Below are 15754 nucleotides of genomic sequence, written 5' to 3' on the forward strand. Positions count from 1 at the left end.
ACCTACTGAGCAGGAAGTAGCAACTACTCTAGATTCGTTGGTAAGTTATTTGTGTATCAGAGGATGGGAGATAAATCCAACAAAAATACAGGGGTCTTCCACCTCAGTAAAATTTCTAGGTTTCCAGTGGTGTGGGGCCTGTCAAGATATCCCTTCTAAGGTGAAGGATGAACTGTTGCATCTGGCCCCTCCTATGACCAAAAAAGAGGCACAATACTTAGTTGGCCTCTTTGGATTTTGGAGACAACATATTCCTCATTTGGGTGTGCTACTCCGGCTCATTTACCAAGTGACCAGAAAAGCTTCTAGTTTTGAGTGGGGACTGGAACAAGATGAGGCTCTGTGACAGGGTCAGACTGCTGTGCAAGCTGCTCTGCCACTTGGACCATATGATCCAGCTGACCCAATGGTGCTGGAAGTGTCAGTGGCAAATAGACATGCTGTTTGGAGCCTTTGGCAGGCTCCTATAGGAGAATCACAATGCAGACCCTTAGGATTTTGGAGTAAAGCTTTATCATCCTCTGTAGATAACTACTCTCCATTTGAGAAATAGCTGTTGTCCTGCTACTGGGCCCTAGTAGAGACAGAACGCTTAACCATGGGCCACCAAGTTACCATGAGACCTGAGTTACCTATCATGAGCTGGGTGCTATCTGACCCACCAAGCCATAAAGTTGGGTGTGCACAGCAGCACTCCATCATAAAATGGAAATGGTATATACAAGATAGAGCTCGAGCAGGTCCTGAAGGTACAAGTAAGTTACATGAGGAAGTGGCCCAAATGCCCATGGCCCCCATTCCTGCCACCTTATCTTCTCTTTCCCAGCCCACAGCTATGGCATCTTGGGGAGTTCTTTACAATCAGTTGACTGAGGAAGAGAAAACTCGGGCCTGGTTTACAGATGGTTCTGTGCAGATAGTTCCTAGATTGTAAGTTCTTAAAGCAGTCACATCTGTTCATGAGTTGTAACAGTTATTTCTAAATTCTGAGATGCTGAGATGTTTGTGCGTGACCTGGTTGGTCCCTGGAGCTTTGAGTGTCTGTGGTGCCTGGGACTCAGAGCCAGAGTTCAGTAGCTGTGAGTGTTGGCATTGCCCCATGCAACAACTTTTAAAGAGTTTGAAAAGGAGATCAGACTTCGATTGGAGATATGAATGAAATAAACTTGGTTGAGATTGGGGTAGATTAGACTAAAGGGTAGAGGATGATATTAACTGTGTTTAAAAATGTGATTTCTGCATAGGACCAAAGGAAGAGATATTTATTTGGTGCAAAATCTATATTTTCCATAGCACACTATATAATTTAACTTGTATGGTCAGTTTACTCAAACACTATAAATTGTATGGGAACTTGAATAGGGAATGAGATCTGGTTGGTTTGTATGGGTTAGTGTGAAGCCCTGATACATCCCAGAGTAATTTGAGCAGAGAATTAAAAGTATTTGCAACACCCCCTTGAGGGACTGGGGGTATGGGGAAAGTGGAAATATTAAACTTCCCCAGCTAGGGAATTCCTGATATTCTTGCAGGCAATGGTGACTACCGGTTTAGTAGGCTGAGCCCTTGATCTTGTGCCTTGTCCTTATGAAACTTGTTACTGCAAAGGAGACACTAAGCCTATTTATAATTGTCCCTGAGAGTCACTCCCAGAGCACCTCTTCTGTTGCTCAGGTGTGGCTCCTCTCTCTAAGCTAACTTGGCAGGTAAACTCACTGCCCTACCCCCCATGTGGGATATGACTCCCAGGGATGTAAATCTCCCTGGCAATGTGGGACATGACTCCCAGGAATGAGCCTGGCCCTCATTGTGGGATTGAGAGTCTTCTTGACTGAAAGGGTGACGCAAAATGAAACAAAATAAAATTTCAGTGGCTGAGAGTTTTCCAATGGAGACAACAGGTCATTCTGGAGGTAACTCTTATGCATTATGCAGATATCCCTTTTTAGTTTTTAGTTTATTAGAATAGCTAGAAGGAAATGTCTGAAAATGTTGAACTGCAATCCAGTATCCTTGATTCTTGAAGACAATTGTATAACTATATAACTTATATGGTGTGACTGTGTGATTGTGAAAGCTTTACGGCTGTGTTCTTTTTCACTGTTATTTTTATTCTTATTTTTTGGAGTAATGAAAATGTTCAAAAATTAATGGGGTGATGAATGCAAAACTATATGATGATACTGTGAACAATTATTGTATACTTTGGATGATTGTATGGTATGTGAATATATTTCAATAAAATTGCATTAAAAAAGCTAAAAAAAGAAGTAATAGGAGAAAGGGCTTATGAATTATGAGGTGAAGAATTTCACACACACACACATATATGCACACATGCACACATACATTTGCTTTTTACTTAGATAAGTTTGGAGGTAAACTTTCCTTCCTATATTTTGCTTCAGAGGTTTATAAAACTCTTCCATCAATGAAATGTCATTAAAATTATTTGCTAATTTGATAGTCACAAAATGGTATCCAATGTTTGTGAATTTATGGTGAAATAGGCATTCTAGTTAGTTGCTGGTGGGAGAGTAAATTGTCATAAGCTGTAAGGTGATTTGGCAATAGATCATGAAAACTTAAAACATACTCTTATTGTTTGCCCCAAACAATAAGTTTGGGGCAAACTTAAGTTCACATCCTAAGTAAATGTATATAAATTTGGAAAATACTTTGTACTTCAAGTAGATGATACTTAACTATTCTCCAATTGTAGGACCTTTAGATTATTTCCAAAATCAGATAAGATAAATACTACAATAAATATAATTTTTGTGTTATCCTTAAAAATTATGTTTATAAAGATGATAGGATAGCCAAAAACACCAGAGTGTTAACAATGATTGTCTTTCAAAAGTGGGGCTATGCATAGTCATAAATAGTTCTATTTTTTTGTTTTGTAAACTTTCTGTAATGAATTTATAATATTTTTATGATGGAAAAAGAAACCAACAAACTTTGTAAAATGCCATTTCTAATTCAAGAGCAAAAATTTATTTTGAGAAAAAGCATTTATAAGCATTTTGCAGAGTATATTATTAAAGTGATTTTCCCACCATTTCTGGCATTACGTAGATCTGTGAAATATCAAATAGGGGCTTGTTGGTAAATTCTCTTAACCAGGTCAAAAAAATCTCTGTATTCAAAAAACAGAACTATGAGAAAGTACAAACAGATATAAAAATGAGACTACTCTGGAATTAGTATTTTGGTTTCACTATCAGGAAAATACCAGCTTGGCATGTGACATTGAAGAGAGAAAAGAAAGTTCAGAGGATGTTTCAGAACCAATATGACAAAAGCAGAAGCATTTCCAGACCAGATTGGGAAGAGTTGCTTCCCTTTGTGATTAGTTACTTTCATTCATTCATACAAATATTCATTCATTTAGATAATATATACCGAGTTAGGCAAGTTAACCTCTCTGAATCTTAATTTTCTCACCTGTAAAATGGGGATAATATGGGCACTATACTTATCTTATTTACAGGATAATTCTTAAGGTAAGGGATAATGAATGTGAAGTTCCTGGCATATAGTAGGTAATCAAAAAATAGAACTTGTTGTTATTACTATTATTATTATTATAATTAGGTGCCCAGCTCAGTGAAAATCAATCTTGTCAAGGGGTTTCACAACCATTGTAGTGAGGAGTTATTGGCACCACAGTTTGTTAGCTGCTATTTACAATTCACAGTGTAGAAACTGCACATTTTTTTTTCCCACAAGGTGGATTCATTTCTTCCCTACAATTTTCAAACTAATTTTTGTTGTTTGTGCCAAGCCATTAGTTGAACAATGTCTCTAGTCCCTGAATCAGAGCAGCTCAATCTGTATTTTTATTAACCCTACCAGGTAGGCAAGCCACATTCCTTGCCCAGTGGTAGCCGAGAAGCTTCTTGCTTGGAGGTGAGCCGCGCCCTACCTGCATGCAAGGTGATGATGATATGGATTTCGGTGTGAAAAAAAGCGGGAAGGCAGGGGCGCCTCAGCTCCTTCCAGAGTCTGTCACTTGACTGTTTGATAAAAACTGCTAGGTAGGAGTTTTTCTGTGAGTTCCGAGTGACAGTAACCATGTGTCAACAGTGTTTAAAACATCTCATGGCTACAAGAGACTCCAGATGGAGGAATGCTGTGAATACGATTTTATATAGTCAAAAGAACATTTGGAAGTCTGGGTGTGTATGTGTACTTCATGTAAATTTAGATTGAATTTAGACAAACATCATGGCCTTCTGGCACCTGATCAAGGAAGGCAACTCAGACACATGTTCCCATCAGGTGGTACCTTTCATTAGCTGGAGAACTCTTGGCTTTAAGAGGTTATGGTGAGGGCCCCATGAGATAATGCATGCAAAGTGCCTAGCATGGTCAGCAGATACAATGCTAACTATTATTTCTGTTGTCAGCATTGAATCTTCATAATCGTGGCCCCGGACTTATTATCTGAGGGCTCTACCGAGAAAGAGCTTGCCCAGACCCCTCATTCTAGTTGATTGCTGGATAAATTTAGTGCAAGGGAGAGTGCTTTTCTGGCTATAAAATCTTATTTAGGATGCACAGAAACTGTGACATATGGAAATGTCCTGCTTTTCTCCCAAGTCCATGTGCTCTTTTTCTGTCCTATAAATCATGGTGTTTAAAAATAGCTCTTCTTAATGCCTCACATCCTCCTTTTATGCTGGGACAAACATGTGCACTACATACTCCCATTGAGTGTATCTAGATTTGGTTAGAACTCAGCAAGTTGTCATTAATCAAAGTGCTGCAGAATTTCATGAGTGCCACAACTATAAATAGTTCACCAGAACTGATAGCATCTCTGTTTTGGGTCCCTTCTGAAGCAGGGCCAGGGACAATGTCTTGGGTACAGGTAGCTTATTTGGGAGGTGATACCATGAAATGGGAATGAAGCAGTGGGGAGAATGAGTCAGGAATGAGGAAAAGCTAACATAAGGGTGCATTATTGAGGTTGTCCCTTTAGGTAATGGGGGCTAGATTTTCCTGAGATCTCTAAGAAGCATGCAGGATGCCTGTCAGAAATAGCCATCATTAGGACTAGAGGCTGGAACATTGAACCATTGACTCTCATTGTTGAGGATTGGCTGGGTGGTTAATTTCCCTGAAATTCAGGAAATATGTTTTCACATAGCTAGGTGGATTTCAGAAAATGCTCTGAGGTAAAACAAAAACAGAAACAAACTGTGGGTGGTGGTGGTGGCACGTCTAGAATGGCAGAGTAAGGACATCCAAAAATCCACCCCTCCATAAAAGCAGTGAAAACTGTCAAAATCAACTTGTTCAGAACTATGGAAATTAACTAAGACTTTCAAAAATCCAAGGAGAATTTATTCAAGAAAACAGTTGACTCTGGGTAAGAATAGCAAGACTTGAGACATTTTAAATTGCCCAAATCCCTTTCCACTTTCACAGGCTCTGTGGGGCTTTGAAAACCAACAACCTCACAACTATGGCAGCTGTGGAAACCCACAGCCTAGCACCCACTGCAGGGGGTTCAGAAAGGATTTAAAACTTCCCCAAAACTCCATTTCCAGAGAATTGACACTGTTTGACCTATTTGGAAGCTCACTGAAGGGCTTTATTTTCAGGACTTTATTTCCTAACTCAGAGCTTGCTCTGTGTACAGCCCTACCCACAAAGTGTTTGTCAAAAATGATCAGTGGCAATTGTTTAACATTGCAGCTCCCTGAGAAGACCTTACTAGTTGGGGCTAACAAGAAGTTGGCCACAGAACTTAAAAGGAAAAACTGAGGAATGAGAAGTCCACAAAGGCTTTTGAAAAGCTCCAATATATTCCTGGAACTCTAGAAGGCCACTGGCCCAAACAGGGCTGTGAACATGCCCAGGGCTGTGTGCATGCTCAGAAAAGGCTCTAAGCAATCATCTTTGCCTGACCTTGAGTTTCTGCACAAGCAGTAAGTGAAGGCAAAGGCAGTGTTGTAAGTAGCTTTCTGGAGTAGTGAAGGTTTCCTTCAACACACACACACATACAGAACCCCTAGGCAAAGGGTGGGAGACTTATTGTTTCAATGCATTTAAGGAAATCTCCATCCAGTCATTAGCAGACCACTGATCTAACTGAGCAAAGATTTCAGTGATCACATAGGTCAAAGAATATAGACTTTACAAATTTTCAGGAAGTCACTAAACAAACTGCAACAAAAACAACAACACACCCTGAGAAGGTCATCTGATTAACAACCTTAATTCCATCTGCAACCTTAATTCCCCTTTGCCGTGTAAACGGATATATACACATGTTATGGGGATTAAGACATGGATATCTTTGGGGGGAGGCATTATTCTGCCTACTATAACCTGTAAAAAGAGACTGAATTAGAAATTAAAACAAAACAAAACAAAACAAAAGTCACATAAAAAAAGCTCAGTCTTCCCCCCACCCCCCATGGGTGAATTCTATCAAGTGTTTAAAGAAGAATTATCTCCAATCCTTCATAAACTCTTTCAAAAAACAGAAGAGGAGGGACACTTTTCAATTTATTCTATGAGGCCAGTATTGCCCTGATACTCAAACTAGACGACATCATAAGAAAAGACAACTACAGACCAATATCCCTTATGGAATAAGCTCAATAATTCTCAACAAAATACTAGCAAATCAAATTCAGCAATATATTAAAAGGATTATATATCATGACCAAGTGGGATTTGTTCCAGGAATGCAAGGTTGGTTTAACATCTGGAAATCAATAAATGGAAAATTACACGTTAATATAATAAAGTACAAAAACCACACAGTTATCCAGTAGACACAGAAAAAGCACTTGATAAGATGCAGCATTTTTTATGATAAAAAGAACCCTACTCAACAATTAGGAATAAAATGAAATTCTCTCAACCTGATAAAGAGCATCTGTGAAAAACCTACAGCTAACACCATATTTAATGGTGAAAGACTGGCTGCTTTCTTCTAATATCAGAAACAAGTAAAAAATGCTTCTATCACCACTTCTTTCAACAATGTATGGAAGGTTCTAACCAGGAAAATTAGACAAGAAAAAGAAATAAGTTGGAAAGGAAGATTGGAAAGGAAGAAGCCAAACTATGTCTATTCACAGATGACATGACTTGTATATAGAATATTCTAAGGAATACACACACACACACACACACACACACACACACACACACACATTAAAATGAATAAAAGAGTTTAGCAGGGTTGCAGGACACAAGATCAATATACAAAAATCAATTATAATTCTGTATACTAACAATGAGTCACCCAAAATGAAAGTCTAAGAAGTCAATTCCATTTATTATAGACTCAAAAAGAATACTTAGAAATAAATTTAACTAAAAGGTGCAAGACTTATTCACTGAAAACAATGGACCCCATAGGAATAAAGGAAAGAATATGTAATAAATGGAAAGACATACCATGTGCATGGATTGGTAAACATAAAATTGTTAACATAGCAAATTTGCCAAAATTGAGCTATACAGTCAATGTAATCCATCAAAATATGAGCTTCCTCTTTTGCGGAAATTTACAAGCTGATCCTAAAATTTATATGAAAATGCAAGAACCCCAGAATAATCAAAGCAATCTGAGAAAGAAGAAGAAAGTTGGAGGCCTCACACTTCCTGATTTCAAAACTTACAACAAAGCTATGGTAAACAACACAGTGTGGTACTAGAGTAAGGATAGAATATAGATCAATGGAATAGAATTGAAAGTCCAGAAATAGACCTTTACATTTATGATCAATTGATTTTGATTAGGATGTCGAGACACTCCAGTAAGGAAAGGATTGTCTTTTCAATAAATGGTACAGGGACAACTGAATATTCACATGTAAAAGAATGAATTTGGGTCCCTACGTCACATCATATTCAAAAATTAACAAATTAAAAAATGGATCAGAGACCAAAACCTATAAGCTTAAAACTATAAAACTCTCAGAAAAAAACAAAGACGTAAATCCTCCTGAGCTTGGGTTAGACAATGATTGCTTAGATATGCCACCAAAACCCAAGCAACAAAAGAAAAAATATATAAATAAGACATCATCAAAATTAAAAACTTTAATGCTTCAAATGATACCATCAAGAAAATGAAAAGATAACACACAGAATGGGAGAAAATAGTTGTGAACCTGATATCTGATAAGGGTTTTACATCCAAAATCTATAAAGAACACTTACAACTCAATAATAAATAGACAATTTTCTCAATTAAAAATATGGGTAAAGGATTTAAATAAACATTTCTCCAAGGAAGATGTACAAATTGATAATAAACACATGAAAAGATGCTCAACATCATAAATCATTAGGAAAATGCAATTCAAGACAACAATGACATACGATTTCATGCCTTCTAGGATGGCTATAATCAAAAAGGCAGATAATAAGTGTGGAGAATTTGGTACTCTTATACATTGCTGGTAGGAATGTAAAAGTGTGCAGCCCTGTTGGAAAACAGTTGGCAGTTCCTCAAAAAGTTAAGCATAGTTACCATATGACCCAAAAATTTCACTCCTTGGTATATACCCAAGAGAAATGAAAACATTATCTTCACACAATAACTTGTACATGAATGTTCATAATAGCATTGTTCATAATAATAAAAAAGTGAAAACTCAAATGTTCATCAATTGATAAATGGATAAACAAAAATGTGATATATCCTTACAAAGGAATATTATTTGGCCATAAAAAGAAATGAAGAAATGACTTATGTCATAATGTGGCTGAACCTTGAAAACATTATGTATGCTACGTGAAAGAAGCCAGGCACAAAGGCCACATATTATATGTTTCCATTTATATGAAATGCTCAGAATAGGCAAATCAGTAGAGATACAAAGTGGATTTTTTTTGCTAGGTACTGGGGGTGTTGGGTAAGTTGACAGTGACTGCTAATCAGCACGGAGTTTCTTTTTAGGGTGGTGAAAATGTTCTGGAATTAGATAGTAGGACTGATGCACAATAATGCAAACACACAAAAAACACTGAATGGTACACTTTAAATGGGTGAACTTAATGGTGTGTGAATTATATCTCAATAAAGCTATTATTAACAAACAAACAAACAAACAATCAAACCACTTTGTTGGTCCTTGAAGTGGGACACTGTCAGCTAAAGATAAATATGAGCTCACATGAAAATATCCACCACTATCATGGCTGAAATCTGAGGTAGATTGAGGGGATGTTATCTCCGGCACCAAAGATATCTACAAAACAACCTGAAAATAGGTAAAATAAGCTGCAGGTTATTTGCTTTTCCTAGAGTTTTATGGCTGAATTTGTGCCTTGCTCTTCCACTGAAGCAAAAGGTAAAATGAATGAATGGAAGTGGTGCAACTTACAGTCATTACCTTGAATCACCCATAGTTAATTTTCAAAATACAATTATAAACTTTAATAATTTGAAAAAAACATTAATAAAATTTTTTTGCAACACATCTCACAACAGATAGTAACCTAGAACTGTGCTTAAAAGTTCATCTATTTCAGTGGATTAAAATTTTTAATTAAAATTTTAAAATTTTAGTATGCATAACAGTTACTTGAGAAGCTACTACAAATGTTAACTTCTGGATCTTTCCCATGTCCCCTTCCATGCCCCCATCCCCCCTCTCTGTGCTAAAGATTCTAATTCAATTGGTCTGGGAGACACCCAGGTGTCTACATAACCAAAAAATCATCCCAGGTGATTCTGATATAGGTAGTCTCTAGGTCCCAGTTGTATAAAACAATGATCTTGTCCAACTGACTGGTTTTACAGATGAGATAATTGAGACACAGAGAATGGAAATGACTTGATTAAGGTCACAAGACAGAGGCAGAAGGATAGAACAAGAATTTAACTTCAAGTTTTGTCTTCTGCAGTCTCATGCTCTTTCTACTTCATCACATTCCTTTTCATATGTTTTGGTTAGAACAGCCTTAGGGCTACTGCTCAGATGTGCTCTGGGAGATAGTGGACCATGTGCCAGGGAGCATTAAAACCACCATACAACTGCCCATGGCTCAGGAAGTCAGAATTTGTACTGCTATTGCACAGAAAGAGCATCTTATACAGATTGCCAGAATGCTGAGTGATGCCACTCTGTTCAAAGGCCAGGGAATGTGGGGAAGTGTTTGGAAGTACTCAGATATTTTAGAGAGTAGTAACACAGTGACCCAGTAATTATTCATTTCTTCTTAGACCAGAGTCACACAATGCTAAGTGTGGTGGTTTGAAGTTGTATGAACCCCAGAAATATCTGTTCTTAAAGTTCTTAAAGTTTTTAAAGAAATATCTCTGGGTATAAACCCTTTGTAAATAGAACATTTTGATGGGGCTACTTCAGTTGAGGTGTGACCCACCTCATTCGGGATGGGTCTTAATCTTCTTACTGAAGTTCTTTATAAATGGAATGGGGGGGGGGGTGGAGAAAGAGAGAGAGACAGAGAAAGAGAGAGAGAGGTTGAAAATCTACAGAAGCAAGAAGCTGAAAGCAGTGAACCCTGGAAGAGAACGGAGAGACCAGCAGACGGTGCCATGTGCCTTGCCATGTGCCTCGCCAGCAGCTGGCCTTAGGGAAGAAAACATCGCCATGATGATGGCTTGATTTGGACATTTTCCTGGCCTCAAACTGTAAGCTAATAAATTCCCATTGTTTAAGCCAACCCATTTCATGGTATCTGCTTTGAGCAGCCTAGGAAACTAAAACACTAGGCATTCAAGTCTTTTCAAACATATGGATCACTGTCTAAAGTGTTCAGTTTTCTGCTGGCATCTAACATCATGGAACAACAACTGGAGAGAATTCCAATTCATAGTTAGAATAGTTCTAAATACACTGGCTACAAAGATCAGAGACAACGGAAGGTGTGAGACAGTGCTTTGTGCATTTTGCAAGGATGTTAGGGTGGGGGATACAAGGGGATACAAGGGAAAGGGGGATTCTAGGCTGAGAAAGCTTCATGTGCAAAGGCATGGTGGCATAAGAAAACATGGTACCTTAGGGGAACTGGGAAGGATATGGCGTTTAGTGTGCCTGCATTAAGGAGTGTATGTGCACACACGCATGTGGGCAGCGATGGGGAGGTCAGAGTTGGAGGTGGAATTCAGATCTCTAAGGGCCTCCAATGCTATTTTAAGGAGCTTGGACTTTATCTTATTGACAATGGGAAACCATGCAGTCAGAAAAGCAGTTTAGAAAGATCACTCAAGTTGCAGTATGGAGAGAAGTTGGAAAGGGAGTGTAGGAATGAAGACCAGTTAGAAATGATAAGGGTCCAAACTAAGGTAATAGCAGTTCTTCCCAAGCTTGAGGACAACCAGTGTCACTTGCTGCCACTGGGTCAGTCCTTAGGAGGCACAATACTAGGAATGTTTTGCCCAATGACTTTTTACTTCTTAGGAGATATTCCTATGATCAGATTTGAGAGTCAAATTTCAGAGAAACAAACTTGGACGATGAGTATAAATGTTACAAGAAAAATTAGTTAAGAGAGGAGAGAAGAAGAGGCAAAAAAAAGGAGAAAGGAAAGGAAGAGAGAAAAGGTCATCAAGAAGTCATTCTTGGTTTGCAAGAATATTTCATAAGTATTACTTTAAGGAAAACACCCAGAATATCAAGCTAGATATCTTCTTTAGGGATTAAATTTATTTCTAAATGCATTTTAAGAGCTTGTTATTAAAATAAATGGATTATCTCATAGTGATCTCATGCATATAGATCATGCCAAAGAGGGAAAAGGTTATTGAGCCTCATGAAGGAAGCTCATTAGTGTTCTGTGGTTTGACAACGTGCGTTTTGAGCCAGAGCCTGGGCCTAACTTCACCACATTTCGGAGGAGTTCTGATGTGCTGAGATGGGACTGAAAAATGTGTACTCACTGGGGTGGCAGAGGAGGCTGGGGCTAGAAGCCAGGCTTCCAAATCCCCGCCTGAAGCCCGTGGGCAGATGTGAAAAGTGGGAGGAATGTTCAGACCACACGGTTTCCTACTGAAAATGCCAATGCAAACGTGCAACCATAGCAACACAATAGTCCTAGTTTTAAAAAAATCTGCTTCAGTTGTACATCTTTCTTCCTTAATTGAAAAAAAAAAAAAAAAAACAAAAAAAAAAAACTCTGCTTTTTCCAATAAGTAAAGTTTTGTATTTATTTTTATTTCCTTTTGACCTGTTTGATAAAGAAAGCCTTGTTAAAAGACTTTGATTTCATGACAACCCTTTCTAATATAGGGGCAAAAGTTCTAGAAGTATAATCTGTACATGAAGGAGAGAATTCTTGTGCTACTCCAGGAAAGAGAGCTGGAGCTGCTAAGGGCAATGTAAAGGGGAGATAAGAAGGAATTGCTCTAAGGATTTCATCACTGTTTCTGAAGAGCAGGGCTGGGACGAGGAGAGTGAGGTGAGACATGCAAGTGCAGGGTTAGACCCTATCTTTATTAAAAATTTGATATTTTCTTCATGGATTTGATTACATTCATTTTAATTTTTAAAATATTACATTAAAAATATTATTTATCTTAATTACTGAGATGTTTGACACCCCCTTAAATTTTGGACCTGCCTCATCCTAGTTCCTATCCTGCTAAGGAGAAACATTAGTAAATAAGGAAAGATTTTGCATTATACATTAAAAATTCTGGTTGCATTCTGAGCTCTATTTGAGAAGTTAAGCATATGTTCTCTAGGTCCAGAGGTGCTGGGCTCTGCCTTCTGCGGTTTCCCCAGGCCAAGGTGTATGAAATTGGACATTTCACAATCTAGATGAGAATAACATTTTGTGGGTTTATAATTTTCTTCAAATTTAGAAAAATTTGAGCCAGTATTGCTTCAAACATTTCTTCTGTACCACCACTTTCCTTCAGGGACTCCAGTACTCCAAATCCATGTATCTTTGACCACTTGAAGCTGTTCCATTGCTCACTGATGCTCCATTCATTGTTTTTTCAGTCTTTTTTTCTCTAGGGGTTTTATTATAGACGGTTTCTATCGCATGTCTTTAAGTTTACTAAACTGATTTTGTTCAGTCCCTAATCCACTGTTAATCCCATCCAGTGTAATTTTCATCTCTGACATTGTAGCCTTCATCTCTAGAAATTCTAATGGGTCTTTTCACACACACATTTCATGTCTCTTCTTAACATACTGAATCTTTCTTCCACCTTCTGGAGCATATGGGATATAGTTATAATAGCTGTTTTAATGTCCTGTCTACTGGTTCTAACATTTCAGACATTTCTGGGTCTGTTTCTATTTTTTTTTTTTTTTTTTATTCTTTGCATGTTTGGTAATTTTGTTTGGATGCTAGACATTGTGGATTTTTACCTTGGTGGGTGCTGGTTATTTTTATATTCCTATAAATATTATTGAAGTTTGTTCTAGGATGAAGTTAAGTTATTTGGAAACAGTTTGGTTCTTTTAAGGCATGCTTTTAATCTTTATTAGGTGTGATCAGAACAGCAATTAGACTAGAGCTGATTTATCCTCACTACTGATTCCTGTACCCAGTGCCCCATGAAATATGAGGTTTTCCACTCTGGCTGGTAAGAACAGGAACTGTTTCCAGCCTTGTGTGTGAAACAAGTATTATTCCATCTAATCCTTTCCCTAGCCTCAGGGAGTTTCCTTACATTTTTGCACTAGACATTTCTTAGCTGAAGATTCAAGGTTGGGGTGGGGTGGGGGCACCTTCTCAGATCTCTGGAGCTCTCTCTGTGCAGCTGTCTCCACTCTGATACTCTGATCTGCAAACTCTAGCTGCCTGGGCCTCCTTGGACTCCCAGGTCTATCTTCTAAACTCAGGGAGACCACTGGACTTTGGGCTTCTCTTCCCTGCACTGTGTCTAGGAAACTCTAAGAAGTAAGCTGGGGTAATTATAGAGCTCACCTCACTTGTTTCTTTTCTCTTGGGGATCATTGTACTGCCCTACCTGGTGTTCAAAGTCTAAAAACTGTAGTTTCATAAATTTTGCCCATTTATTTTTTATTCTTATTTTTATTTTTTCCAAGCAGGAGGGACAATTAGGTCCCTGTTACTTCTTTTGCCTGAAGCAAAAGTCTTCAACTTTTCGCTTCTGAATGTGGCTGATGCATAATATATTTGGAGAACAGAATAAATTACATCTTAAATGACCAATTAAAGCTTACTTAATGGTTTAAGACACTCTGGTAAAACATATGTCATTTTCAACTGTCAAAACATAATTATCAAAATTTTGTACTCATAATTTTCATATAAATAATTAAGGAGCAAGTGTCACAGTTTTATTAACTCATTAATGAAGGAACTAGCGGGATGATAAATCCAGTTAGGAGAATGAGACACAGAGAAGGTAAGTGACCTATCAGCAGACAGGAAGAGAGAGGGGTGAAGGAAAGAAAATGAATCGGAAAAATTGCTGGTATAACATTGCTACATTAGATACAAAAATTGGTTAATGTCCCACAGGGCAATAAAAACTTAAACTTTGGTGTTCTTTTCTCAGCTGAACAGAAATAATTTTTATCTTTATAATACAAAAACTCATTTGAATCATATTAGTTTTCCACAAAATAACATCTAAACTTTACAGACTTAAAAAATGTCTGGACCATAATTAATAGTAAATAGTAAATAAAATAAAAGTTACTTTCTCTTAGAGAGCAATGACCTTTGAACAGGCTTAAGACAGTGTTTTAGTAAGATCATGAATGGACCGACACACAGTCATCTTTGTGCCTTATTTCCAAGTTTTGAATAACTTTTCTTAACACAAGAACTACCTAATGGAAAACTGTAAGTCAGTGAGACCTACATTATACCTGGCCACTCTGGGCCAGCATTCACTCATTTGCTCATTTATAGAGGCTTAAATCAGAGCAGTGGCTTTTGACTATGGCTGTATATTAGAATCACCGGCATGGGGATGGGTGGGGATGTGGGTGGGTGTGCTAGGGTCTCTTGCCAGATCAATTAAATCCAACTCTGAGGGTGGAACCTGGGCATTGTTATTTTTCAGAATCTTCTTAGGTATTCTAATGTGCAGCCAGGGTTGAGTCTATGGCTTGAAATACAGACAAATCACTTTTACACTGAAGAAAGTGGACGTAAATACAAGCTCTACCAACTGCACTGCATTACCAGTGACTTGAAATGATTCAGGACAGCCAGCATTCAGTTCATGGTATGGAAGCAGCGGGAAAGGCCAGGGGTGGGAAAGTTGAATGACTGGTCTTCGTATTTCATTTAGGTCTAGTCAACTTAAGTTGCTAGCAAGAGAAAGGAATGTTTGCAGTCAATGGTTTAAAATAAAAAATTCAAAATTTATTTTGTGCCCCTGCTTCTATATTGTTGAGCTCATCCTTTCCCCCAGAGCAGGTGTTCTTTCAAACAGTTATTATTGGAGACCGCACTTCTGATTTTAGACTCTGCATCAATAAATTAAGGTTATGACCAATAATATCCACAAAAAAGAAAGTAATGCAATGAGTATAAGCCCTTAAGATGATTTCAAATAAAATTTTCTTTCAAATTCTATTCCTTCATGCTTGTTATCACAGAAAAAACATTTTTTTAGCTTTTAATTTTTAGTTGAAGATCACTTTTAAAAGGAAGAGCTATTAAAACTTGCAGCCTTCAATATACCTCTGAGAAATACACATTAAATATAACTTAGCAAACCAAAAATTAAAAGAAAAATTGCTTAACTTGATAAGAGATTTTATTTTAATCAGAAATTAATGTCTTTTTTCAAATGACTTAGTCAATTTAT

The sequence above is a fragment of the Choloepus didactylus genome, chromosome 9 (genome assembly GCF_015220235.1).
Source record: "Choloepus didactylus isolate mChoDid1 chromosome 9, mChoDid1.pri, whole genome shotgun sequence".
Taxonomy (NCBI): domain Eukaryota; kingdom Metazoa; phylum Chordata; class Mammalia; order Pilosa; family Megalonychidae; genus Choloepus; species Choloepus didactylus.